Below are 27785 nucleotides of genomic sequence, written 5' to 3'. Positions count from 1 at the left end.
TCTTTTTTTCCAAGAAATTATTTTTTATTAGTTCAAATTAGAAACAAGCCTGCTTCACATGTCAATCCCTTCTCCCTCTCCCTGCCCTCCTCCCCCACTCCCTACCAGCCCCCTCACCCCATTCCCCCTCTGCTCCCCAGGGAGGGAAAGGCCCTCCATGGAGGATCCCCAAAGTCTATCATATCATCCTGGGCAGGGCCTAGGCCCTCCCCCATGTGTCCAGGCTGAGAGAGCATCCCTCCACATGGAATGGGCTCCCAAAATCCTTTCTTATGCCAGGGATAGAGTGTGAAACCATCCTGAGTGAGGTAACCCAGTCACAAAAAGACAAACATGGTATGTACTCATTCATATATGAATTTTAGACATAGAGCAAAGGATTACCAGCCTACAATCCACATCACCAAAGGAACTAGGAAACAAGGAAGATTCTAAGACAAGAATGCATGGCCCCCAGGAGAAGGGAAAGGGGACAGGATCTCCTGAGCTAATTGGGAGCATGGGGGTAGGGAAGAGGGAGCTGGGAGAAAGTGATGGGGAGAAGAGGAGGGGAGAGGAGAAAATGAGGGAGCAGGAAGTTTGAGTTGGGGGAAGAATAGAGGAGAGCAGGATGAGAGATATAATAGAGGGAGCCATTATAGGTTCGAGGAGAGATCTGGCACTAGGGAGATTTCTAGAGATCTACAAGGATGAGACCAACTGGCAATCTAAGCAATAGTGGAGAGGCTACCTTAAATGCCCTTCCCCTATGAGACTGATGACTACCTTATATGCCATCCTAGAGCCTTCATCCAGTAGCTGATGGAAGTAGAAGCAGACATCCACAGGTAAACACTAAACTGAACTCTGGAACCCAGTTGCAGAGAGGGATGAGTGATGAGCAAAGAGGTCAAGACCAGGATGTGAAACCCACAGAAACAGCTGACCTGAACAAGGGGTGTGAATAGATCCCAGACTGCTGTCTGGGAGGCCAGCACTGGACTGATACAGACCCCTGAACATGGATGTCAATGAGGAGGCCTCTGCACTCTAGGGGGTGCCTGATGGTGGATTAGTATTTTTACCTGGTGTAAGAAGGGACTTTGAGAGCCCATCCCACATCTCGGCCTGGACACATGGTGGCCTGGGCCGGACCCAGGATGATGTGGTGGACTCTGGGGAGCCCCTGTTGAGGGCCCTACCTAGCCGGTGGAGTGGAGGTTGGATGGGGGGGCAGGTGGGAGGTTGGGGGAAGGGAGGGAGAGGGGAAAGAGAGGAAGGAGGGATTGACATGAGGAGCAAGCTTGTTCCTAATTTTATATATATTGTTTTTCTTCTAAATCAATAAGCCATAAATGCTGTATTCATCTCAAATCAAACAAAAAAACTAAGTATCTTGCATTCTTTCGTTGCTGTCTTTTAATTCTAGTACATGTTTTAAACATGCAGCACAGCATTTTTTGGATCTGGCTGCTATTCCAGTGCTCAGTAGCTACACTTGTGCTTTGTGTACGGAAAGGAACAGCCCTGTTTGCTTTTGCTAATAGCTATGATAATGATGACTGGTGTTGAGTCATTAAGGCAAGTCACAGATTATGAACCTAGATTATTGACCCTTTTAAAAACTCCAGGTCACAATAGCTTGCCCTATAAGTTTCATTGGTAAGTTTTCCTCAGCTAAGTGGCTGTAGCTGGAGTCAAGAGAATAAGGGATTCACCATATAGCAACTGGCCTACTGCAAACCAGTTAATTCTCCTGCATAATGAAACTATCTTAAGTCTGGTGCGAGGCACATAGTAGATATGTCATACTCAGTTCCATTTTTTTTTTAAACTGAGGTGACACCATTTTGCTCTGACTTACCCAAGCTGCCCTTGGGTCTTTGTCTCATAGACCAGCAAAACTCTGGCAGGTGGAGTAATTTTGTTTTGTTTTATATCTGGAGAATATTGCAAGATGCACGTTTCGTTATGCTTTTCACCCTTTACTAGAACTTTCATATGTGAGTAGCAAGAAGGTGAACATACCTTAGAACTCCCCCCACACCCACCCACAGGCAAGAGGTTTATTGGCTCATAGCCCAAACTGACAAGGGCAAACATCTCAGACACAGACCCTGAAGCCCACATCCCTGCACCATACAGGGATCCATGAGCCAGCTTGCTACTACCAGGAGCTGAAGTCCCCAAAGCCCCTGCTGGGCTTCTTCTTGGCCATGGGGACAGCCGTGCTGGTTCATGGTTCTTCCTCTGCTGCTGGTTTCGTGACTGCTGGGTTGATGTACTTGCCCACCCACTGGCGGTATATCTGGGGGCCTTGGTTCCCAGGCTGGGGCTGGCTCATCTTCATCTTAGTCTCTGTATCCACTTGCTGCTCTGTCTTCTTCTGCTCCTGGGCAATCTGGACATCAGCCTCCTCCTAGGGATCCGCAAACACTGCGGTTGCACATATACACACTTCCTCCTTAGGACTGTCAGTTTTGGGATCACTCTCCACATTCTCCATACTGTCAGTGTGTCAAAACCCCCAACAACCCGTCCGAAGATGGTGTGCTTCTTATCCAGGTAAGCACAGGAATGGAACGTGATGAAGAACTGAGACTTGTTGAGCCCCGAGTTGGCCATGCTGAGCATCCCACGGCCTATATGTGAGAGGTTGGGGAGGAACTCGTCTTTGAAAGGCTGGATCACAAAGTTCCTGACGGATCTGTGAAAGATGGTGTCGTTATAATACTGTTTCTTGCAAGCTTGATGAAGTTTTCACGGGTTTTTGGTGTCAGGTCACAGTGCAGCTCTAGGTGAAGGTCGCCCTTGTTGGTGTGTAGCCTCACATAGCCCTTCTTCTTCACAAACTGGTAGCGCAGTACATCTTCATCAATGACGGCTGCTTCATGTGTGGTCTCAGGTACCATGGCAGTAGAGGTGAAGGACGCACTGACCTTTCCTGTGGAATAGTGGGCAGGCAGCATTCAGTTGGTTCACCTTCCTCTTCTCAAGTGCCTTCACGGTGGCTGCTAAAATCTCATCTCCTTTGAACTCTTTGTAGAGCTTCTGTAGTGTCTCTCGGGTCTGTATTTTTAAGTAATAAGATGGGTCCAGTTTGGCCTTTTCCTCATCTGGATCTATGATTTTTCACGTTGTTCTTCACATGGAAGAAATTGGAAATTGAATTTGTACAGATTGGTGGGGTCCTGCAGGGTGATGATGTCTTGCCTGGAAAAGGGCACATCAGTCAATAGGTCCCTCAAGTTCTTGGCCTTGATGTTTAGCTGCTGCACTGCCTCATAGGTGTAGACATTGCCAGTTGTCCTCATGGCCACAATATGGGTGTTGTCAGTGAACACAGAGTACAGCACTGGACAGTGGCACTGCTCTTCACTGTTCTTTGCAAAGTTCAGTTGATCAGGGACTTCCCATCAAGTTTCTCTCCATTGCTGGGGTTGGTCCCATACTTCTAAGCCATGGAATAATGTTCTTACAGTGGTCAAAAGGTACGAAAACTTGTTTGTGTGATATCTGGCATCCTGACACCATAGAAGTGAGTGGACTCAGCACAGGTGATGTACATCTTGTCCTTCTGGTGTTGTCACTTCCCTGTAGTGGCGATGAACCCAAGTCGGCCCCAGAAGATGAGCAGACTCTATGCCTTAGAACTTTGGAGCCTCTGTCAGCTGCTTGTCTATGGAAAGGGCAGGAAGCTCTTTGCATTGTCTTCATGTAAGACAGTTAGGAATCATCAGCAAAGGTAATTAATATGAATCTGACACCATCTCCTTTCCTTAAAAATAAAAGGAAGAATCCAAACCTCCATTCATTCAAAAAGCGGATCTAACTTCCAGTAAGGAAAATGATTCATTTTCACTGGGGGGAGAACCAGTGCTTCAAAAAAAAAAAGCATCCCTAAGAGGTACTATTTTCCAGAGAGATGGAAAATGCTGACTTCAGTTGAGATGTATTTTTATCAGACTGTACAAAAACTAGTTCTAATACTAAGCAAGTCTACACATGACCCAGACTGAACTGGTTGACTTAATCAGGCCTTTATTATCTTTAAGATCTTTAAGTAACATTTTAAAAAACCTAACTGGAATATTTAATTAAAAATATCCCAATGAATAAAGCTTTGTTGCACCTCTTATTAAACCCCGCAGTCCTTTCAGAGCCGTGAGTGTAATGTAATCAAGCAAGTTATTAAAGATTCTTGTTTCATGTTTGATGAAACCCAAAATAGCCAAACAGCAAGTTTAATGAGGACTTGTTCTGTGGTAGAGACGTTCAGGCATATTTATTTAGTATTTGCTGTGCTGTTTATCCACAACAGACATTTTCCTACTCATGAGCTCATTAAGAAAAATGTGATTAGATTTTTAACCTGTATACATAAAGGTTACCCTCCCGCTTCTTTCAGGTGATGAAAGAAGACGTCTATTAGATGGATGGAAGAAGAGGTACCTTTCATCTTTATCTTTGGTAGTTACAGTTTTAGGTTAGAGAAGAAGACATAGGAATAAGAGCATGTATTAGATCATGCAGAGCTCATTAAAAAAGCACCAGATCATGGCAGATCTCTCCAAAGCCAGGAATCAGAAAAGTGTACAACAAAATTCGAGACGACATTTTAAAGAATTTAAAACCAATTCAAAGCTGTGTGTGGTGAGGCACACCTGGAATCCTAGACCAAGAGAGGTAGAACCTGGAGGATGGCAAATTCCAAGCCATCCTGGGTTATCCAGGAAGACCCAGTCTCCCAAACAACCAACCAACCAAAACTCAAATGTGAAAACTTAGAAATCACTTACACAACAGTGGGTTTCTTTTCTGAAAAGGGAAGGTGTACTTAACAATGTTGCACTTGTAGTTTCTGTCTTTTTATTCACCCCTTTATGATATATACTACATGGACCAAATATCCCCACAGACTTCCAAAAAGGTCCTTTATGAATAGTTCTATCAAAATATATTACTTCAAGTAGGCCAAGGCCAAAACTTTTAACTTGAAATCCACAACCATGATCATTTCTACAATTTTTAATTGAAATGTATTTTTATTTAAATTAGAAACAAGATTGTTTTACATGTCAATCTCAGTTCCCTCTCCCTCCCCTCCTCCCCTGCCCTCCACCAATCCCCTATCCCATACCCTTTCTGCTCCCCAGGGAGGGTGAGGCCTTCCATGGGGCATCTTCAAAGTCTGTCATATCATTTGGGTCAGGGCCTAGATCGTCTCCTGTGTGTCTAGGCTGAGAGAATATCCCTCTGTGTGGAATGGGCTCCCAACATCCATTCTTTTGCTAGGGATAAATACTGATCTACTACCAGAGGCCCCATAGAGTTCCGAGGCCTCCTCACTGACATCCATGTTCAGGGGTTCTGGATCATTCAGCTCCCCCTTGTTCAGGTCAGCTGTTTCTGTGGGTTTCACCAGCCTGGTTTTGTCCACTTTGCTCATCACTCCTCCCTCTCTGCAACTGGATTCCAGAGTTCAGCTTAGTGTTTAGCTGTGGGTATCTCTGCTTCTGCTTCCATCAGCTACTGGATGAAGGCTCTAGGATGCCATATAAGGTAGTCATCAATCTGATTTTTGGAGAAGGGCATTTAAGGTAGCCTCTCAACTATTGCTTAGATTGTTAGTTGGGGTAAACCTTGTAGATCTCTGGACATTTCCCTAGTGCCAGATTTCTCTTTAAACCTATAATGGCTCTCTCTATTATGGTATCTCTTTTCTTGCTCTCCTCTATTCTTCCCCTGACTTGATCTTCTTGCTCTCTACTGCACAATTAGCATGTAGCAACAGTCTTCTAATACACCCATTTATTTTATGTGTATATGTGTGCAGCTGAATATATGTGTATTGTGTGCATGTAGGCACCTGCAGAATCCAGAAGGGAGTGTTGGATCCCCTGGAATTGGAGTTACAGCAGTTGTGAACCACTTAGTGCAGATACTGGGAACTGAACCTTGGTCCTCTGCAAGAGTAGCAATTATTCTTAACAGTTGAGACATCTCTCCAGCTCCTAAACTGAACATTTTTATATTAAACATTTGAGAAGGACTTTGTATAATCTAATATTTCCAAAATGTATTTAAACAGGGAGACTTCTTAAAATTTAACATCTTGTGGAGCAATTGTTTAAAGGGAATATTTGGAGAAGTGCTACCTTGGAACCATAATATTTAAACTGGCTAGAGTTCCAGACCTTTGAGATTCCCCAATTCATAAACCCAGAAGTTAAGAAATAAAGAAACAGATGTTTGCAGATAAGCAAGCTAAGCAACTTGCTGATCAAAACCAACCACACAGCCCATGGGATTTGAACTCATGTTAGATGCTTTTATTAGACCTTCATTTCTACAAGCCAGTCTCAGAACAGCCAGATGGTGGTAATGTCTTTATTCTCATTATAACTGACTGTATCATGGAATGTTTTGTGTCTTCCATCAAGGAGTTACCACTGTAAATGATGAATCCAGGATGGGCAAAGATGAAAGATGCACCATAGTGACTCAGAAGCTATACAATCTAGTTATTTCATATTTTATGCCCGTTTTCCATATCTACTTCCTGGGATTACAGTATCTCCCATCTCATTGAATTCATATGAAACTTGCATTATCAGAGAGTAGGGAAAAAGCTCAGTTGGTAATGTCCTTGCATTATATAAGCATGAAACCTTTGTTTACATCCCCAGAATCCACATAAAAAGCTCGGTAAGGAGGCCCACATTGGAATCCCAGTGTCTCCAGAGGGGCAAAGCCAGGTGATCCTTGAGGAATCATTGGCCAGCTATCCTATTCTAGTCAGTGAATCCTAGGAGAATGAGAGACTTAAAAAAACAAACATGGACCACTCCTGAGTAACAACTCTTCAAGTTGCTCTCTTGTTTCCATATGCAAATACATAGGTGCATATATACAAATGAAGCCCCTCCCCCACAAACACATGCATTCAATTACACACAAATATACATGCACCCCCCCACACACATACCTCGTAGGAATTAATAACTGTCAAGTTCTTAGAGTCCTGTCTGGCATCTAGCAGAAGCTACTTCAGTATCAAGTATAAAATATTTTCTCATCAGTTTATGCCATAACATCAGTGCCTTTGGTTTGACTTTGGTAAGGTAAGGATGGCAGTTCTGTCCAAACCTCCCTTACCTCCCATCATAGAGATATCAATTGTTTGATATTATTGTCATTTATTGGATTTGGTTGTTTTCTACAATGCAGGAAGAGGCCTGTTTCATCAGGAAGGAAAGTGGGCATTTATCTGGGTGACTTCTAAATGATTGGGGTCAGAATCAGAATCTAGGGGGTATGGTTAAGACATGTTTGCTTCTTTCACCACGTTCAGGTTTGCTCCACTTGTATAATACAAAGGGGGAAAACAATGCCTTAACAGAGGGCTCTTTCCCTTCTATGAACACTTTTAGGCAGTCGATGGCCTAAGATGCTATTCCCTCCTGTACCAGGGCTTCATGTTCCCTCTATCTTTTTGCTTAGACCATACTTACTACCTTGTGGTCACAGCCAGTGCATCACGTTACATTCAGGCAGGAAGAGCAAGAAAGGTGAAGGGCTAAAGGCTATTCTAGTTGAGCCTGCTCCCCTTTTATGTTCTGCTGGAAACTCCACACTCTGCAAATAATTAATAACTCCTTAACTTTGCCTAAGCACACTGCCAGCATTTAACATGATCTAGAGGGAAGACTAGGGAATAACATACTTAGATGACATGGATTTTAGGCTTATCAAAATTGCAGCTGGCTCTGGTATCCACTGTTTTATTTTGGGAATAAAAAAAATGTGTTTCCTCATGCTTCCTTTTGTCTGTGCAGCACACTGGAACAAGATTGCTGGCCCCCTCCCCCACTAAATTGTTTCACTGACTCCGGTGTCCTTAGCATCAATTCCACAGTATGAACTATAGCAGTTAGCTTACAGTTGCTGGTTGATGAATGTTGGTTCAGTGCATGACAGACAAATGAATTTATAAAAGAATGGAATGAACAGTGGGGCATAGGACTGAAAAATGCAACATTAATTTCTTTTTTTTGCACAAAGTAGTGACTTTTCGAAGCTCAGCTGTTCTTTTCTATTTATCATTTAGGAAGAAAATATTTATTTGAGAAGTTATTATGTCATGAAGCTAAATGGAAGTATAGAGGAGCACAGTATAGAAATGACTAAGGATACAATTGTGAAGTTGTGCAGTTCTCATGTTTATTATCACTTTTGATTCATCCCATGAAAGGCTTGATTCAAAGCTGGCTTGGATAAATACTGAATGAATGAGCATTGAATCAAAAGGAGAAGAGAGAATGCTCAAGGGTTAGCAAGCTGCTTTCTTTCCTTAAGATTCCATGCAAGATGTTATTAATGTCATTGTTCTGAGTGAATAATTTAGGGGTGCAATAGCTAAGTAATTAACAGTAACGATAATTATTATTTAAAATGATGCTATGTAGGAAGCTAGTATTTTTAGCTTCTTTTAAGATTTTTGGGTTACTGTGTTGATCATTCATGCTTAAGTTTTTCATTTTTACAACCACATATGTGACATTTGACCCTAGAATTTTAAGAAGTCACTTGGTGCCTACACAATCCTGGGGTCTAATTCTGAAAATTAATATACTGATATAGAAGTGTATTTTTTGAATAATCGTTCTTTTAATGAAAAATGAGGGGTATGCTAACTTATGTTTCCTGTAGGTATTTGCATTTTAAATAGTAAAGCAGTGAATATTCATTTGTTCAATTACATCTGGTTTGAGGCAGAAGAAAGCCTGGACTTGGCCTCTTTGTAAGATTATAGTGATGAAAATGTCTTTAGGTGTAGAAAGGAAGTGCTTTCTCTTATAACCCAGCTGGGACCAAACACTGGGGGCTCCAGTTCTTTGAATGCCTAGTACACTGAGGAAAAATCAGGAAAACGGGGTGGGTGGGTGGGAGAAGCAAACATCTTACTCTGCTTTTATGCTTGGTGGGTAGTAGGAAAAAGAAAATACAAACCAGAACCAGGAAGTCAAGATTTCCTCTCTTTTCTAAAGAGAGTAAGTACAACGATCAGTGTTTACGAGAAAGTAAAGGAGCCAGCAAAGCAAGCATTCACAAGTGGGAAGTAGCCACTGTGATGATGACCTGACAGTTACCGAAATGGTGGTGACTTCTTTCCAGAGTACAGTTTCTGAACTGCCTCGGCCCAGGCATCACAGATCCTGAACCCACACTGCTCTAACCATACAGGAGAATCTGGGGGAAAGCAACTCAGACTACCTACCAGAGGACTCAGGGGAGCCCTAGCTGCTGCTTTTGCCCATTTGTATTTGCTGGAGCTGGAAGACTATGGAAAGTGACAAAGGAAGAGGTAAAGTACATAATACCCAGGAACTGATATTCCTTACCAATTGTATGACCCTCACTACTCATCCACTGACTTTTCACAGGACACCAGATGATGATGGGTGTGGCTTCACTAACTCAGAGACTGAACACTAGTAAAATGACCTGTTTACAGATTTGGATTATACTGTATATACCAGTTTGGGTTCATGTGTGTGTGTGTGTGTGTGTGTGTGTGTGTGTGTGTGTGTGTGCTCATGTGTATGAGTAGAGGCACATGTGTGTCTTGGCACACTTGTGGAAGTCAGAGACAAAATGGTAGTCCTCACCTTCCACCTTGTGCTCAGAAAGGGGTCTCTTTGTTGTTCACTACTGGGTACACTAGGCTATTGGGTCTGTGACTTTACAAGGATTCATTCACCTGTCTCCATCTTCCATTTCTCCAAAAGAGTGCTAGATTTATGAGTGTATACTAACGGCCAGCTGTATGTGAATTCCGGGAATTTGAACTCAGGCTCTCACAGTTGCAAGTATCTTACTCACTGAGCCATTTCTCCAGACTCAGTTTGGATCTTTATCCCCATCCCTCAAATTAATCACCAGGTGGGCTTCAAGAGAAATATGACTCATCTTTGAAAATCTAAATCCAGAAAGAATTAAATTTACAGCCTTCATCTCATTCTACATATTTTGCCATTCTCTCTACAGCATAAAAGTTTATGTAATGCATTAAATTCATGTTCAAAGACAGAAAAATATAAAAGCATAGAGAACACCACCAAATTTAAATTTTCCCAGAAATAATCCTTGTCAGGAAATGTTTATGTATGACCTTAAAAAGCTTGGGAAAGCAAATGTTGAGACTTTCTGGTACTGATTCTGTTAACTTGGGTGAAGACTTTGAAGCCCAAGAATGCTAATTCTACCACATATTGAAATTTTTTTCACTTAGTGAGGAAGGGGATGTCACTGATTTACATTTGATAAAGTAGAAAAGTTACAAGAAGGTTGGGCTGTTTGTGTTAGTATTTTGTTTTGGGTGTTTGTTGTTTGTTTTGGTCTCTTTTTCTAGATGTGGACAAAGGGAGATAAGGCAGCAATGTAATAGGAAGAAACTTTGGTGGGGTAAACACATCTCTCATCATATATTTGTCTTCAAATATATTTTGTCTATTGATTCTTTCATTCACTCATAATGCTTGGTGGGATAAAAAGCAGGTCTGTACACATGTCTTATTTCAATACCACAGCTATCTGTTAGAGGCAACTTCATATGCCTGAGCCATGCCCACAGTTCTTATCATGTATTTGACAACATACTTCATATAAATGGCATATGACATCGACAGTCTGTATCCTCAAGATGTGACTAACCCATTTAGCAGTCCAAATCCATAATAGAGGTAGTAAAAGTAGCAGAACTCAAATGCTTAGTAGTGTGTCATGGAACAGGTGCACAGTTAAGTTCTATGGGGGGTTCAGTAGGAGAGAGCACTCAAAAGATTATGCTGTTATTTCTTTAGGAAGCAATTACAGAGACACCCTAGATTGATACAATGTCAAAGTCAGGAATAGTATGTGATAACATCAGAAAAAAAGACGTTGGCCAATCTAGTCCTACAAAGTCAAAAAGGGAAATTTGTTCTGTTGAGTGTAAATACTGAGTATCCAGTGTAGGTACTTGAGCATGCTACCAGCAAACAGCCATCATCTTTTAGGTGCTGTAGAATCCATGTCATGGTGGGGACAAAAACAATGAAAAAGAAGGGAGAGATTAAAACTGTTTGGACCTAATGGCAAAAGATTACACAGGATTATTCAGGATGACCATTAGTTCTGATTTCTCTAGCATCTCCAATTCATATCTGATGTATCAATGTAATTAACTATCCATTCTGTTTTCTTGAAATGTTATAGTCATTTTTATACATGGAAAAACAACTCTAGCCTAGGCAGTTGAGATAGTGAAATTGTCTTGCAGTACATTCAGGAAATACAGGGAATGTGGCCACCCAAATGTGAGAAGAATACCATTCTTAACACATTGCAGGGAGGACAAAGAGGATTTCCAAGTATAAAAGCTCAGCACATAATTGAGATAAAAGACAAACAGTTGAACATTCCAGAGACTGATTTTGTGCTGGGACTAAAGGTGTGAGCCAACACTGCCCTGCTAAAACTCTTAATGTATGTATCTAAGATCTTTTGGGTTAGGTACCCTTTGTGTGTGGGCTATTTCTCTATGCCACATAACTTTGACTTAGTGATTCTCATATTCCATAAAATTTAATCATTTTAATACTTTTCTTTATATGTTAGTGAGCAAATTAAAGCCTTAGCACCTTGAATGAAGCATTTTCAGAATATCTCTTTAACTTTTATTGTAAATGATTTCACTTATCTACCTTAATATACTTACTAAAAGTTTTAATAAAATAAAGAGGTTTGGTGGTTTTAATACATTTGACATAAAACATGTATTACTTCATTTATTGGAAAGAATGTTTTACTAACAATATCATAATGGAATCAATTACATTTTATAATCATATTTATTTATGCTGTTATTTATTTCCATATGATATAATGCATTGAGGGAAAGAGAAAACATTCAGCTTCTAACTTTAGAGCTTATATCTCACCAAATATTAAGGTTACAAATGAATTCATATTTCCAGGAGGACATGATCCTGAGCCAGTGTCCAAATTCTTTCCCATTCTTTGTGATTGTATCAATGATGCTACTTGGCTTGATCATTGAATGAGTGGAAGATCTTTGTCTCTCTCCTAAGGCTGCTGCTTCTACATCTGAACTGACTATAACAGCCCTGTAGACTGCCATACAGAAAGGCACAAGTCTATAATAACACAGGAGGTGTGAAAAGAGGGTGGCATCAAGACATTCAGAGAAATCCTCCCTTACGATGAATGCCTTGAAGAGCAAGGGTTGAACTGTGATGTGTCTGAGACATGTGATTGATTTAGACACTTACCACAATAAAATTCCACTGACTTTTCAAAGGCATCTCCCACATTCTTAATGTAGGTGTTTCTTGCTTCATCTGTGTAGTCCAACCTTCAGAACATAGACTGTGATGGACGGCAGCCAGTGCAGACGAATCAAGAAGTTAACTTTCAGTAGCTTCATCACCATCAACTTCCAGAAGGGTAGAGGTGTAATTTGCTGAACATCCATCTATCTTTACCCTTGGAAATGTGAGTAATGTTCTCATACTTTTAATTTGTACCTATTCTGTATGTTAAAAAGCCTATGTACATAGCTAGAAATTAAATGAGTAGACATCCAGGCTTCAGATTCAAATAGTGGCATGGGAAAATATTTTTACTGCAATAAATGCATCTCTGATGTCTTTAGGGGAAATTGAATAGTATTTTATTGACCAAGATCAAACAATCTGTAATTACCACCCAGAGGCACAAGGGAAAATTGCAGCAAGTAGAGGCAGCATTGGGTTGCATCACATAGGCAGGCGCCATTTTGGTCTATGCCCAGGCATTTCCATGAGGAGCTTATGTAAGTTCCTCAAAGAGATGCCTGGGCATAGACAAAGACTGTGTTTGCCAGAAAGTCAGTTCTACTAGGGAATTGTACAGAGAAGCCTTGATTCCCCTTATGTGACATCTGGACGCTTGTTATCTATTATGGTCTTCAACAATCCTCAGATAACTAGAAAGCAGAAATCATTCTGGTTTGCTGAAATGCAATAGCCTTTTTTCTTTCCAAATTTTTATAAACATTATGCAATCATGTTTATAAATTTGTTATCTATATTGCAGATATTCATTATAATATCCTGAATGGTGATGGTTTTTTTTTTTTTTTTTTTTTTTTGGTCTCTATTCTTTGTTTGCTTTGTGATATTAGTGATCAAACTCATGGTGTCACACATGCTTGACCACTGAGCTATAGCTATGCTCTCTCTCTCTCTCTCTCTCTCTCTCTCTCTCTCTCTCTTTCTCTGTGTGTGTGTATGTGTATACATGCACACACATATAGGTATATATACATATATGTATATATACACATATACATATACATACATATATATATATATATCAAACAATATATATATATATATATATATATATATATATATATATACATATATAGTGTTTGATTCTTCTACATGGAACCCAACAGCATATCCTTGTTCCCCCCTGGATGAAATGTATCTGTCTTAACTTGGGACAGACCAGTCTTTCTTCAGGACCTGACCAAAGGATGTATTTCTTGTGATTCATTACTTCAGGATCTAACACTTCAAAATTAAATACAGTTTCAGGTTGTTGCACATGTCTTTCATATCCATTTGACCCTATAATGCAGTCAGTGAGTTTTAATTGTACATTGCTGTACTTTCCTGATGCACCAACCTCATTGAAGTTGCCTACAAAGTCTTCCTTGACATGTCTTGGTGTAGACTCCAGTACCTTAAGCTGCTCTACCCCTGTTGCTGACATTCAAACCATTCTTAACTCATGCATAGCTGACTACCCGTTAGAGTCTTTTACATATAGTATTACCTTTGCCCCTTGATAGCTTTCCTTTCCCACAATTCTGTTTAGGGAAGCTAAGGTTGCAATCATTTAGGCTTTAATTAACTAAGATGTTGCTTTCTGATTTCTGTGTCCTCTTTCTAGCAACTCCCATACTAAATCCTTTATCAGATATTTGTTACATCTTTTTTTTTAACTTGGAAAGTTTTAAAACATAGAGGTAGAAACCATTCCCATTGTATTTTTAGAAGAGAAATTATTCTCATTTCACTTTTTAAGTTCTGCACTAGGATAAAAATTATACAAGACAGAAATAGTACCTACTTTTGCTCATTCTTGGATATTAGTACATAGCATACTACCCGGCCCAGAGCAACTTTCTAAAGGACTCAATGATTCAGCCATATAGTTGCTGTTATCTAGACTTATATTCCCCAATAAACTGTGATACATTTTAGGAGATATAACTGGAATAGAAAATCTGCTGTGTGTATCTCCTTTAGACTTTAAGTCTACATTTTCCCACCAGTACATGACAATGGCTGTCATATGCTGGGCAGTCTTCTCATACAGCAAGGATGTGACTTATGTTCATGTTTGTCTTCTTTGAGGACCATAGTTGCGACTCATTTGTTTAATAATATCAGGACCTTATAAACAGTAAGCATGCACAAACTATTTTAATCAATCAATCAATAAATAAATTCCCAGCTCTCCAGTCATGATGTTACACTGACATTCATTTTGTTTTAAGGAAATGAGGGAGAGGAAGAGAAAGTAAACAGGGCTAACTGACATCCTGGATTTAATTGCAGTTTGCAGCCTAAGCAAGAAAATGGCTAGCTGCTTTGAGGTTAAGCTTCTTTATCTATCAATCAGTGAAAGCACAAGTAAACATAATTTCTGGTTTTCTTTAAAAAGCTTTATTATGAGATCAGTTAAACAGCAGATGAAAGAGTACAGAATATAGTTCTCATTCTCCACATCTGTGATATGCTTCAGCTTTTTAAAACTAAATTTCTACTATTCTAGCTGGTTTATTATTTCCAATGTTTTTCATTTTAAATAAAATTTGGGGAATATGTTTTTACTAATTGCATTTTTGAGAACCCTGGAAAAAAACAAGTTAGATAACCAAACTCTCTCAATTCAGTACAATTGGTGTATTTTGAGCTCATGAGTAAACCTCGGGGTTAAGAAAAATACAGATTTCTGGTTTCCAATTTACCATGTAAGAAATTTAGAAGTTGCTATTCCATCCAGAAGTGAACAAGCTGACAAGACCAAAAAACAAATAACGCTTTGTTGTTGTTGTTAAAGAGATGTGAGTGTTTACCCCAGATTTGAGACACAGAAAGGCAAAAATGGAGAAAGAGTCACTACTTGCCCTGAGGAGAAGAAACTAATGAGGAAAGCCTGAACTGAAACTGATGTGTTCCTGGTGTGTACACCTGTGGTGGCAGCAACTACAAAGACCCCCATTGCATCCACAGGGAGTTAGAGGGTTCTGAGGTACTCAGTCACAGCAGGCCCTCAGACTTTTGTGGACTTTACCTCCCAGAGTTTTGGGAGGACCTCACAGTAAATATCAAAGATAAATCCCCCCGTTTCTAGCAGGCAGACAGAAAAAGAAACCATTTTGAAATACACTAAAGCATCCTGTCTTTACCAAGGTCTGCTCTCCAGAGAAATCATTTAGCAAGATCCTAAACTTCTGGTGAGGAGGTATCAGTACACTCAACTCCAGCTGGTGTCCACATGGAGGACAGAAAATACCCAGCTTCAGGCTCCTCCAGTGTACCAATGAAGAATAGAAATAGAGAATTCTGCTAACTTAATCATCCAGGAGATCACTGAGAGGCATTTGCAAAGCTTACAAATCAGAAGCTCCACTCACTAAGACACTGAGACCTACTGAGAATGCTTCTGCTACTTTGCAATGTTGCTATCACATTGTTAACACTGTTTTTACCTCAGCTTTTTCCCCACTTTGTATGCAATGGCAAGTTATCAAGATAAAGCTACAAAGCAAACAAAATAGCAAAACCAACCATAGACAAAGTATTGGAACCTCACTCAGGTATGGCAGTCATCTTGGAATTATCAGATGAAGAATTCAAACAGCAATAATTACTGTGTTAATATGGCATCTAATGGGTAAAGTAGAGTTCATGCAAGAACAGATAACCAATAGAAGCAGAAAGGTATACAAACCCAGGGATTGAAAAGCACACAACAGAAATGAAGAATTCCCATGGTGTACTTGTAAATGAACTGAAAAATCTGAGCAGAAGATGGCCCAAAAGAAACCTTGGTAGTCGAAAGTGAGCAATAACAAAGACTAGAATAAACTTCAGAACAGACTACCCTAAAACTGTGGGGCATGAAGGCATATACCCACAATGGGGATAGAAGGAGAGGAAAGACATGAGCATAAGAAATATTTGAATCAGTGATAGTTGAAAATTGATCAAATTAATATTGGCAGCAAATTACAGGTTTGGGATGTCCAAGAAACACAAGCAAGGGTAATTGTAAAAAAAAAAAATTCAAATCTTTTGCTTTTTTGTGAGAATAAAGGGTAGTCACAGATCAGGGTAGAATATTTGCTGAAAATACAACGAAGTAAAGGATTTGTGGTGGTTAGAATGAGAATGGCCCCTGTATGTTAAAATGTTTGAATGCTTAGTTACCAGAGAGAGGAACTCTTTGAAAGGATTTGAAGGAATAGGAGTTGTGGCCTTGTTGGAGGAAGTATGTCACTTGGGGTAGGCTTTGAGGTTTCAAAAGGCCCTCTCTCTCTCTCTCTCTCTCTATCTATCTATCTATCTATCTATCTATCTTTCTCTCTGTCTCTCTCTCTGCAGGTCATGATGTAAAAATCTCAGCTACTTCAGTAGCTTATGTGCCACCATGCTCCCCACCATAATGATAATGGACTAAGTTTCTGAAACTGCAAGCAAGCCCCCAATTAAAAGCTTTCTTTTATAAGAGTTGCCATGGTCATGGTGTCATTTCACAGCAATAGAACAAAGACTAAGGCAAGATGTCATTTAAAACATAGATACCATGGACTCCAGACAACGTGATCCATCAGTATAGATTTCCCAACTTTAGTAATGCCCTATTCTGGTAGGGGATAGATAATAGAGGAGGCGATGTATGCATGTGAACGGAGAGCACATGGGATATCCCTGCACATCCCCTTACATTTTCTGTGAACATAAAATTGCTATGCAAATGAAATCTATTATCAGAGGAGGAAGAAGAGAAGGAGGAATCACTGACCCCTAAAAGATAACAATCTAACATGGAAAACAGACATAAAATATATTCATAAACAGTATCCAACATTTTCATATATTTTATTTTACAGTTTGTGCATATGGGTGTTTTACTTGCAAGTATGTTCGTGTACCATGTGCATCCAGTGCCTTTGGAGGCCAGAAGAGGATGTCACATCCCCTGGGACCAGAGGGCTCACAACTTGGAGTTCTGAGCTGCCATGTGGGTGCTGGGAATTGAGCCCCTGTCCTCTGGAAGAACAGCCAGTGCTCCCAAAGGCTGAGCCATCTCTCCAGCCCAAGAGCTAATAGTTTGCAAGCAATTTCCATGTGGCAGCATTTAAAAATTAACACACTCATCCTTAACAACTTGACTAAGAAGATGGTATTTTTATCCTTAGTGTGACCACCAGGAAACTTAGAGAGGTCAAGTATCCATCCGTAGCAAATACAACTTCCAAAAAACTTCAGGGCTGGGGTTCAAACTCAAGCAGTCTGGATTTGGAGTCTCTGCTTTTTAACACTGTATTCTAAGGCCTTATCTTTCTGATATATAAGAGTGCCATATAAAGTAATAGACACATGTAAAAAATCGTGAAATGTTACAAGGAAGAAGTGATAATTTTGATGGGAAAACAGGTCTTAATGAGGAGGTAGCATCTGAAGCTGCAACTAATACAATGTGTGGAAAACTGAAACAGATAGGTCCTCTCTCTCATCTCCTATCAGCTGTAGAGAGCTATGGTCCAGCTAGTTACCTTTATTAATTTAAAGAGGACATAAAACCCATGTCCTAAGTTTCTTCAGACCATAAAGATTAAATCACATATTGTGTATAAACATATTTCCCCCAAAGTATTGCAAGAATGTTCATTCTAGGCCCTTGCAGCACCTCCAGGAGTGGCTTTTCCTTCAGGAGTGGTGTCTCCATTTCTCTCCTTGTGCCTAAGCAAGCTTTTTGGATGGCTGCTGCCAGTAGCACAGGATGGAAGGGGAGCCATATGCCTTTGGATCAAGTCATAAAGACTTCCATCTGGCTCTGTCTGGGAATGCTTGATCTTGAAACCGAGCCATAGAGCTACAATGAAGCCCTGGCCATATGGAGACACTCACAGAATGAGCTAGTCAGACTCCTGGTCTTGACCTCTGCACAGCAATAACTTCCCAGTGTGTGAGTGAGCCATCTTGAAAGCAGATTCTTAAGGCCTCAGTTGAGCTGGCATTGGGTGGAGTAAGGCCCAGACTGCAGTGCAGATTCATGAGTCAAATAAATGGTCTTTAAGTTGTTACGTTTTGCTATAAAGTAAGAGGTGGCTGAAGCATGTTTGAAAGAGATAACACTTTATATAAAGTCCTTAGCATAGTATGTAACATAACACATGTTTAATTAAAGATGGCTATTACACTGGAAATGTTACAGAATATATAGGAACAGGACTAGGATTGCCTGGGTTTGAATCCCAGATAGGCTACTCCTTCACTGTGCCACTTAATTTGCATAACCAATCAGTTCCTAGCCTCTCATTTTAATAGGAGATAATTATACTGACTTAATAGGGTAGTTGTTAGTATTAAATGATTTCCCTCTCCTTGTTGTCCAAGATGCTCACAAAATGATCTGATGAAGCTTTTGAAGTAGTTACTCTTGCATCTTCCGGATCCTTCCTAAAGGTCTCAGGTTAGCCAGTCTGGTCTTTAGCAAGCTTTTGACTTGCCAGTTTGCAGTGGGCCTCTTCTGTGCTTCGTGGACCTGTGTGCTGAACTCAGGGTAACACTCGTAATTGGTACAACTTTCTTCACAGAACTCAGCTGCAGGCATTGTTAGATGACTCTAGACGGCAGCCCATGCATCTACCAACACCACTGAACACTGGATCTGCTGCAATTCAAGGCTAATAACCAGGTGAAAGGTCTTTCTCCCTCCTGCTACCTCTCTCCTCTCATGGATGATCTTGAAAAAGACTTCTGCATTGTTGATTATGACAACACTGCAGGAAGATCATAAGCACTTGTCCTCTGAGGTTTAACATGTGAGAATCAGACATGAGTCCACAGCTGATGCTTACAACTGGCCCGGCTGTGACCATTCTGTCTGACACAAAAACTCTGCTACTGCCTTAAACTTGTCCCTTGTCACTGGTTCTCAACCTGTGGGTCATGGGACTCAACTTGTGGCTTGAGACCCCTTTTGGGGTTGAATGACCTTTTCACAGGGGTCACCTAAGGCCATCAGAAAATACAGATCATTGCATTTGATTCCTAACAGTAGAAAAATTACAGTTATGAAATAATTTTATGATTGAGGATCACCTCAACATGAGGAACTATATTAAAAGAGTCGCAGCATTAGGAAAGTTACAACCGTTGCTCTAACTCTTTTTATTCAAGAGTCTAATAAGGGATTTTCAAATGTTTCCCAGAAAGAGATTGCAGGTAACCCACTCCAATAATTGAAGGGAAATGAACAACCTGTGCTAAGCCCCTGTAATAGATACAGCTACTAAAGCTGGAATCTGCATCATTCATACATATGTATATACATACATAATACATACGTACATATGAGAAAACGCTCTGTGGGAAATCTCCCCCCTCCCCCGTGTGTGTGTGTGTGTGTGTGTGTGTGTGTGTGTGTGTGTGTGTGTGTGTGGTGTCTGTGTGTTAGTCTTCTAAGGTTTGGATTTATTGCTAATTTCTTACATTATATTAATATCTATTCTTGCTTCCAAGCTGAGTTGGATAATGCAGCCTCATGTGCAAAAGGCAGCACGAAGACACAAAAAGAAGTTGATAGAAGAGCACCAGGACAACAGAAAGTGTGAATATACTTCCTAGAATGGTTCCAATAAAAGTCAGGAAATGGTCCTCAAGGCAATAAAAGTTCACATTTAGTTTCTTGGCACTTACTTGTAAAACCTTGATATGTAATATAGCCCTCTAGTTTGGCTTTAAGAAATGCTTTATGTATTCTGGCATTTGAATGCAAATGGTTCTTGGTTTTATTGGTTTTTAGAAACCCAGTTAAAGTAGTCATAAAGGAAAATAGCACAAAAGAGATGATGTGGGTATTAATTGTCAGCAATGGTTCTCAACACAACATGCATTTATTCTCAGTCCACGGTGTGTGATGACTCCATTCACTTTCATTCATTTTTCGCTCCAGAAGCATCAATTAAGATTCATCTTTTGCACGAAAAAAAAAAAAAAAAAAAAAAAAAAAAAAAAAAAAAAAAAAAAAAAAACCTCACATGAGGATATAACTGAAATGCAGTAAGGTGTATCAGTTGATGAATATATAAAATGCATCAGCAGGAAGATGTTAATATAGGCAGGGCAACAAACTGTCCTTGTATATCAGGCTCTGCCCTAAACACCTATTCTGTTTACTCCTTTGGTCTTCACAAAATTCTTCAGATGGGGGGTGGTTTGGCCTCCATGGTACAGTGAAGAAATTAAAATACTGAGATGCCAAGGTATATGCATGTACAAAACTAAGCCCTGACTTCAGCTAATGGGATCTGGGTGCAAGGTTTGCCATGGGATTCCATCTGAGAACATGGTATTTCTCCAGGGAAGGGTTGTCCAGAGAGCTCCCTAGAGAGACAGGAGTAAAGCAGAGATGAGTCACTTTGTCCTATAAATGACCAGATAGCAGTAATATTTTTGCATTAAGGTCTTTATAACAACTCAGCTGTCACAGTATAAAAACAATATATGACCTAACCAGCATGGCAGTGTTCTAAAATGCCACATTTACATGACCACTGGCATTTGCATTTAAGTTCATTTTCACATATCACATTCCATTATTCCTTTAGTTTAATTTTAACTTTAAAAAATGTAAAAGCCATTTTTCGGTATTTGGGAGCATACTTTAACTGCCAAGGCATTGAATTTGCATCATGGCTCTGGTTTGCTGACCTCTGTTTACAAACCACAGAGCCTGCATTGAGTGGCAGTTTTCCAGGCAGTCCAATGCATCCTGGGCAAAGGAACTAGCAGTTGGCACAGGCGTGAGTAGATGGACGAACATCACTGCTTTGAAGAGCCATAAACGGAAGCATTGGCATTTAGTGCTGGAGGGGGTGGGGGACAGAGGCAAGGGAACTAAAGATTCCTGTGCACCCCACGCTGGGAATGTGACCTTTGTGCGGGCAGTGGGGGGCCATTGTGGAATTTGTGGCATGGTAAGGTTTACATTTTGAAAGTGTCTCCCTAGCAGCAAGGTGAGAAATGGGAAAAGTCATTCTAGAAAGGAAAGAAAACACTTAACAACCGCAGTAGTTGAGCCAAAGTCCACGAGGATGCCGAGGGTGCCGCCAGTCATCTGTAACTCTGTTTTTCCTTTGCACACCGTGTCCTTTCCTGACTCAGTGACATTTCAGATGATATTTCTGTCTCTGAACTTCTCTCCCTTCTTTCATCACATAAACCCCTTCACCCTTTTGAGTTCAGTTCTATTGTCGTGTCCCTCGGAAAGCCCGCGTTGACTTCTCAGATCAGGATCCACCGCTTTCTGCTCCATACGAGGTCTTACCTTCCTTAACAATGACTGCACTTGAGGCATGTCTCCAGGTTTGTCTGCTGTGCCAGCCCTGAAGCTACATGTCTACCACATTACCCTATGGCTGCAGGATTTACATTAGAGAGACGGTCAATCAGTAAGCGCTGGGGGCGTGATGTTAGAAGAGGATATTTCCCTGGCAGAGCTGACTTGGATCGTTTGACTGAATGGTTGCCAATGAGAGAGACCACTCACTAAGTGGAATTCCCAGGCTGGGGTCACAATATTTTAGTGGGACACAAAGAGAGAACATCAGACAGAGGTCAGCTTTGAAGCAGTTGTGGAAATGACTTGGAGGTTCCTGTATGACACTTGAGGAGGCCCATCAGTAGACCTGTGTCTGCTTGTCACTGTAGGAACACAAGCAGTGACATTTGCACTGGTGGCTGCAACAGCATACCTTCACAACTCGAGCTCCTGCTGTGAACGCTTTCCAGGCAGCACATGCCTCAAGAGTCAAGAGTCCCCTTCCCGACACACCCCTTTCATTGTGTTTCTCCATGCTCTCAGTACTGAAGAAAAACGTGTCTTCTCCCTTCAGGTAAGAAGAGGCCCCTTTGGTTCATTCCCTTAATTTTCCCGTTGTCCCTGACTTCCCAACATGAATTGTCTCTGCTGCGATTACCACCTCATTTTCCTTTAGTTTCACCATTTCATTTCTTTTCTACATGCTTAGCCACCCTGCTTCACATTTTCTTTTTTGGCACGCCTAAAGTTCATCTTCCTGTAGAAGCCAATTTGATGTCCATCTCTTCCTCAATACTTCCCGAGGCATAACACATATTCCTTTGTCCCCTTCCTTGAATTGTCTTAACACACGTGGAAATGTTGTTCTGATAATAATACTTCCTCCTGCTCTGAGGATACCACTCAGTGACAGGGCATTTACCTTTCATAACAAACACATAGATTTGAACCCTAGGATTATGATATCAGAGTGTGTGGGCTTTGTAAAACATCAAGACTGGAACCATATTTTATTTTTTTTTCTTTTTACAAAATTATAATTTCACATGTCAATCCCTTCTCTCCCTCTCTTCCCAACCCCCACCAGCCCCCTCCCTCCCCTCCATTTCCTATAGAAAGTAGGGCCCTCCACGAGTTGAGGGGGGCTCCCCAAATTCCACAACATCATCCTGGGCAAGGCCTAGGCCCTCCTGTTAGATTTTTGCTTAAATTAGATATAAAGAAGAAAAGAAGGTGGATGAGACATAAGACTAAGAGACATTAGACATATTAATTGGTTTATTATAGGCCCGGCAGAGTAGAGAGACTAAGAAAGAAGAGGAACATGGCTAATGGCTGACCGCCATGGCTGGTCGCCATAGAGAGGCAGAGAGAAGACACAGAGAGAAGAGAAGAGCAGAAGCAGAGAGAAGAGTAGAGAGTATAGAGAGAGGGTAAATGGGCAGGGTCTGTCTTTTAAAGGGGTCCTCTGCACCTGTGTGCAGATTTAGTTCCCATGGAACCCTGGACTGACCAGGTTACTGCCTGTTCCACCAGGTAACAGGGGCAGGTCAGCATAATGCCTGAACCTTTCACCTCCTCCATGTGTGACTGGAACCATTTTTAAAGAATTCTGACTTATTGGTGGAGCTAAAACTGAATTAAGTTTTAGAGTCTTTGTACTTTACACCAATAACTTATTTGGAAGGGTTATTGCATGGATAATAGAAATCACAAATATTTGTGCTACTCCCCAGGAAAGATTAATAGTTAATTAATAATAATAGCATTATTGTTGTAGTTCTAAGGAATTTTCTTTAATCACATTACCACCCACCTACAGATCTTTCTTTTTCTTGGGCATAGATGTTTATCCAGAGTTCTTCCTGGTGGCTTGCTTCTGCTCATTTTCTTTGTGTATTCCACAACCTTGATGATACATCTCCTGAAAGCCAATAACCCTGGACTTTAGTTAATCAAATGCCAAATAAAAATATATTGAACATATAAATTACCTAAAACTAGTCAGTAAACTTTCAAGATATATTTCACTGCCTGTGAACTCTTCTAAGTTTGGCAAGCAAGCCCTAACCCTGAGGTATAGAAAAAGGAAATGAGCTAAATCTTGGTTTGGAAAAACCCTACTTGTGGTTATGAGATCTGTGAGTTTAGGTATGTCAGCTGGTGATGGTGAAATCCAGTGTATTATTTGTAGAAGGAAGTAATAAGATTTACTCGGAACAGATTTGGGAGAAAGATTAGCACATGTGACATGAAAGAATGGGAGGGTGTTGAGGGTTGTAAGTTTAGGCAGGGATGGGCAGGGAGATGGGGGACAAAAGGATAATGAGTGGCTAATCAATGCCAGGGATGGCCACAGAAGCCTGATAAGAATGTTTCAGTTTATAATCTAATTAAAATATAACTTCATAATTAAGTTTTTGAGAATTTTATATGTTTAAGTATTGCATTTTACATCATTTACAACACTCCCTCTCCCCCCTGCAACTCCTTCTGGGTTCCTCCCTCTCCAACTCATGCTCTCTTCTTTAGTTTTATAATTACATATGTGTGATATATTATTATTTATATTCATACATTTGTATTCTTTAATTATATATTCCTTGTGTTATTTACACATATACTATATATATACATATATATATGTTATGTATAGGTGTGTATCTCTTATGCATATGCACATGTATGTATAAGCATAGCCTGCTAGTCCCCTTAGTGTTGCTTATATGTGTATTTGTTTAGAGTGGACCTCTTTGGATTGGGTAATTTAGCAGAGAACTCAAGCCTGGGAAGACTGATGTTCATTTTCTTAGTAGCCATTAATTACTTATACCTCATGTAGAGGTAGGAATTGGAGAATTTTCCCCAGATACACTGGCATATTAAGTGGTGTCATTGTGCAAGTTTTGATGATGTGATTTTATTTTTGAGAAGCATGGGTGCAGCTTCCTTGCCACATACAGAAGAGGTTATCCCACAGCCAATTTCCCAGTCCCCTGACTCTTAACAATCTTTTCTCCCTACCTTCTGAAATGTTCTCTGACCCTGAAGTGTAGGGGTTATGTGGCTGATGTACTAATTGGGGTTGGGCATGCCATAGTCAGTTGTTCTCTGCATTTTGAGCAATTGTAGATTTCTGGGTTGGTTTCTGTCTGCCATAAAAAGAAGTATCTTTGATCTGTGGCTATAAGGATAAATATCTAGAATTCAGTTAGAAATTATACTGTTCAGGAAAGTGACAGTAGTGGCCTCTCCCCTAGTGTCTATGACCTTCCTAGTCATGGGTAGTTAATTGCATTTATTGTAACCACAGAAGCCAGGAAAGTTAAAAGGGACCTGACCTTGGAGGTCTGGGGGGCAGTTCTAGAGAGGAGGATACTATGGCTTAGATGCCACAAGGTTGGAAATGAGAAAAATGGAGGGGGGTGATGGAATGGGGAGGGACGGCAGTACAGAGGGAAAGAAATGGAAGAGGGAAAATAACACAAAGGACATTTGAGAAAGTCATAGGAAAACATTATTTTACATTTACTAAATATATGATATACAAAATATATAAGTATATATACTTATATGTAGTATATCACTAGGCATTTAGGTTGATAATGCTCCCACTAAGAGCCATACACTATCTAACAAAAGCCTCAGTGCAAGACATGGGAAGCCTTCCTTTGCATTGTTGGACAGGGACATAAAAGAGACTTGGAAAATGCATGTTGTTGCGTAGGTCTCGTGGAGCTAGCACAAAACAGTAAATTCTGTGATGTGTGCACAGTGTAAGATTGAAGAAAGCCAAGGAAAAATGCAAGCTTGAGAGTGACATCATAATGAGGTTTACAGGCAGCTATGTGCATCCTATCCTTATGTGAATTCCATGTAAGGCAAAAGGTCTGAGAGTAGGTTTTCTGTTAATGTCGCTGGCTCCGGGAAAGATACTCACTATTCCCATTTGTCTTCTTACGCTATCCATTCATTGTGTTACTAACATCCTGTGATAGTTGAAAAGAAAATGGCTGCCAAAGGGAGTGGTACTATTAGGTGGTATGGCTTTGTTGGAGTGAGTGTGGCCTTGTTGGTGAAAGCCTGTCATTGTGAGGGTGGGCTCTGAGGTCCCCTTTGCTCAAGTTTCAGTCAGTATGACACACAGTCTACTTGCTGTTGCCTTCTGATTAAGATGTAGCTAGCCTCATGTTTGCCTGCATGTTGCCATGCTCCCTGCTGGAATGATAATACACGGAACCTCTGAACTATAAGCAGCCATCACAACTGAATGTTTTGCTTTACAACAGTTGCTGTGGTCATTCATGGTGTTTCTTCTCAACAATAGAACCCCCAACTGAAACATATCCTGAGCATACCTGGGAAAGTATTGATTGTCTAAAGTCAATGACTCCCAGAAATCATTTCTATTTATAAAATCAATTTAATAGAAACACATCAAAGAATCACTGAAAGATATTTATTTCTTGCTCACATAATGGGTCTCCCTTCTTTTAAAATCGTAAAAAGCATTATTTCTCTTCCATGGCATCTTGAGAAACAGCCCTCGTTGAAAGTGTGCCTGCCCATGCTCCCTCGCCCCACATCCCTCACTCTTGTACATGTGGATTTCACCTGGCACATTCCTGTGCTCACTGTGATTCTGCCCTATCATATCACAAGCTAGAAGGCAATTGAGCTTAAAAACTCGGTCTTTAGATGGAAGGCTAAACCTCGCAGGGCTCTTTTTGTTACTCTGGAAGGGGCCAAATTACAGGAATGGAGAGAAATTGATCTCACTGCATAAGCTAGCTACACTCCTCCGGTTTTGTGCAGAGGCCTTCAAATCCAGCCACAGGATGTCAATGAACTGAGAACCTAAATGTACTTGTAAGATCTGGAGTTTAGGCCACCTGAAAGTATCTGGTATCTCTTTTTTGGTGAGTTTGCATATTTCCTTACAAATAGCACTACTTTTAAGTGCTTATGCTGTACAATGAGTTCATGTGAGGACAGACATTCCTTACCCAATGCTACACACTTTTCAGAGATTTTAAAGACCAGATATGCTTACACTGTTGTTCTGTGGTTGACTTGGATTTATGTATATAACTTAAATTCTTCAACCAATCTTTTGGCCCCTAACACATCCTAAGTGACAACACTTTTGGACTATCATACCACTTGGGACATAAGGAATCTATAGTCACTAGACAAGTTCAGAATATACACTTAATTGTGCTGTTTCCCTGGGAGGTTCAAAGGTTTAGCTCGGTTCTGCCAATTTGGTTTGCAACTTCCAGCTACTTCCTTTCTCTGTATTTCCTTCTTCATCTTTCTTCATCTTTAGCATGACTGCCATATTAGTCAGTAGTCAGTAATTTTTGCTTTTAAAGTGTTCCCAGCATTTCCTTTCTCAACAGAATGTTATATGCAAGCATTTATATAAAAGTCTGCATTAAAATAGGTCTTTTAGTGTTTACAGGAGACAAAAGCCCTAAGTAAGTTCTAATTGAAGAACTAAGAATTTTGGAAAGGGTAGGGGATGAAAGAAGGGAGGGAAAAGGAAGGAAGAGAAAGAGGGAGGAAGGTGATAACAGAAGAAAGAGCATGGAGTCTCTTTCTTTACACCGACATATCTCAGTGTAGGCCACCACTGCCATTAGCTTTTTGCCATCCTCTCTGATAGCCAAGAAGAGGCAGATTACTTGGCCAAGACCTTTCACCATCTGAAAAAGCCACCCTTATAGACAGAGTGTTAATTGCTGGAGCTAACATTTGAAATAAAATCACAGTAACCTAATTTAGAAAATTAAAACCATTCCAAGAATCCAAGGCATTTGCTGATAACTACAAATGCCTTTTCTATCTTAAAACCATATGATAGAAAACCAAAAAAAAAAAAACCCACAGCAATAATACTTTTACTAATGATAACTGCAATGACCCCTTAATAACGTGTGGGACTTATTACCAGTTACTTTAGGCATGTAACATGTATTCTCTGCTGTTTTAGCCCTAACAGCACCCTATATATTATCTCTGTTTATAGTAAGGAAGATAAAGCATTAAACACAAAAGTTAATAGTAATAGTTAATAGTATTCTTAGTCTCTCTTACTGTTACTGAGGACATCTTATGTACTTTCATTC

At 40.3% G+C, this 27785-nt stretch overlaps 1 pseudogene; it reads right to left on the bottom strand.

The window, feature by feature from the left end:
• Positions 1-1839: 1839 nt before the first annotated feature.
• Positions 1840-27785, bottom strand: part of LOC100754115 — a 34674-nt pseudogene continuing 8728 nt past the window's right edge.

This window comes from Cricetulus griseus, assembly GCF_003668045.3.
Source record: "Cricetulus griseus strain 17A/GY chromosome 1 unlocalized genomic scaffold, alternate assembly CriGri-PICRH-1.0 chr1_0, whole genome shotgun sequence".
Classification (NCBI taxonomy): domain Eukaryota; kingdom Metazoa; phylum Chordata; class Mammalia; order Rodentia; family Cricetidae; genus Cricetulus; species Cricetulus griseus.
The sequence above is the reverse complement of the archived record's forward strand: the minus strand, read 5'-3'. Positions and strand labels throughout refer to the sequence as shown.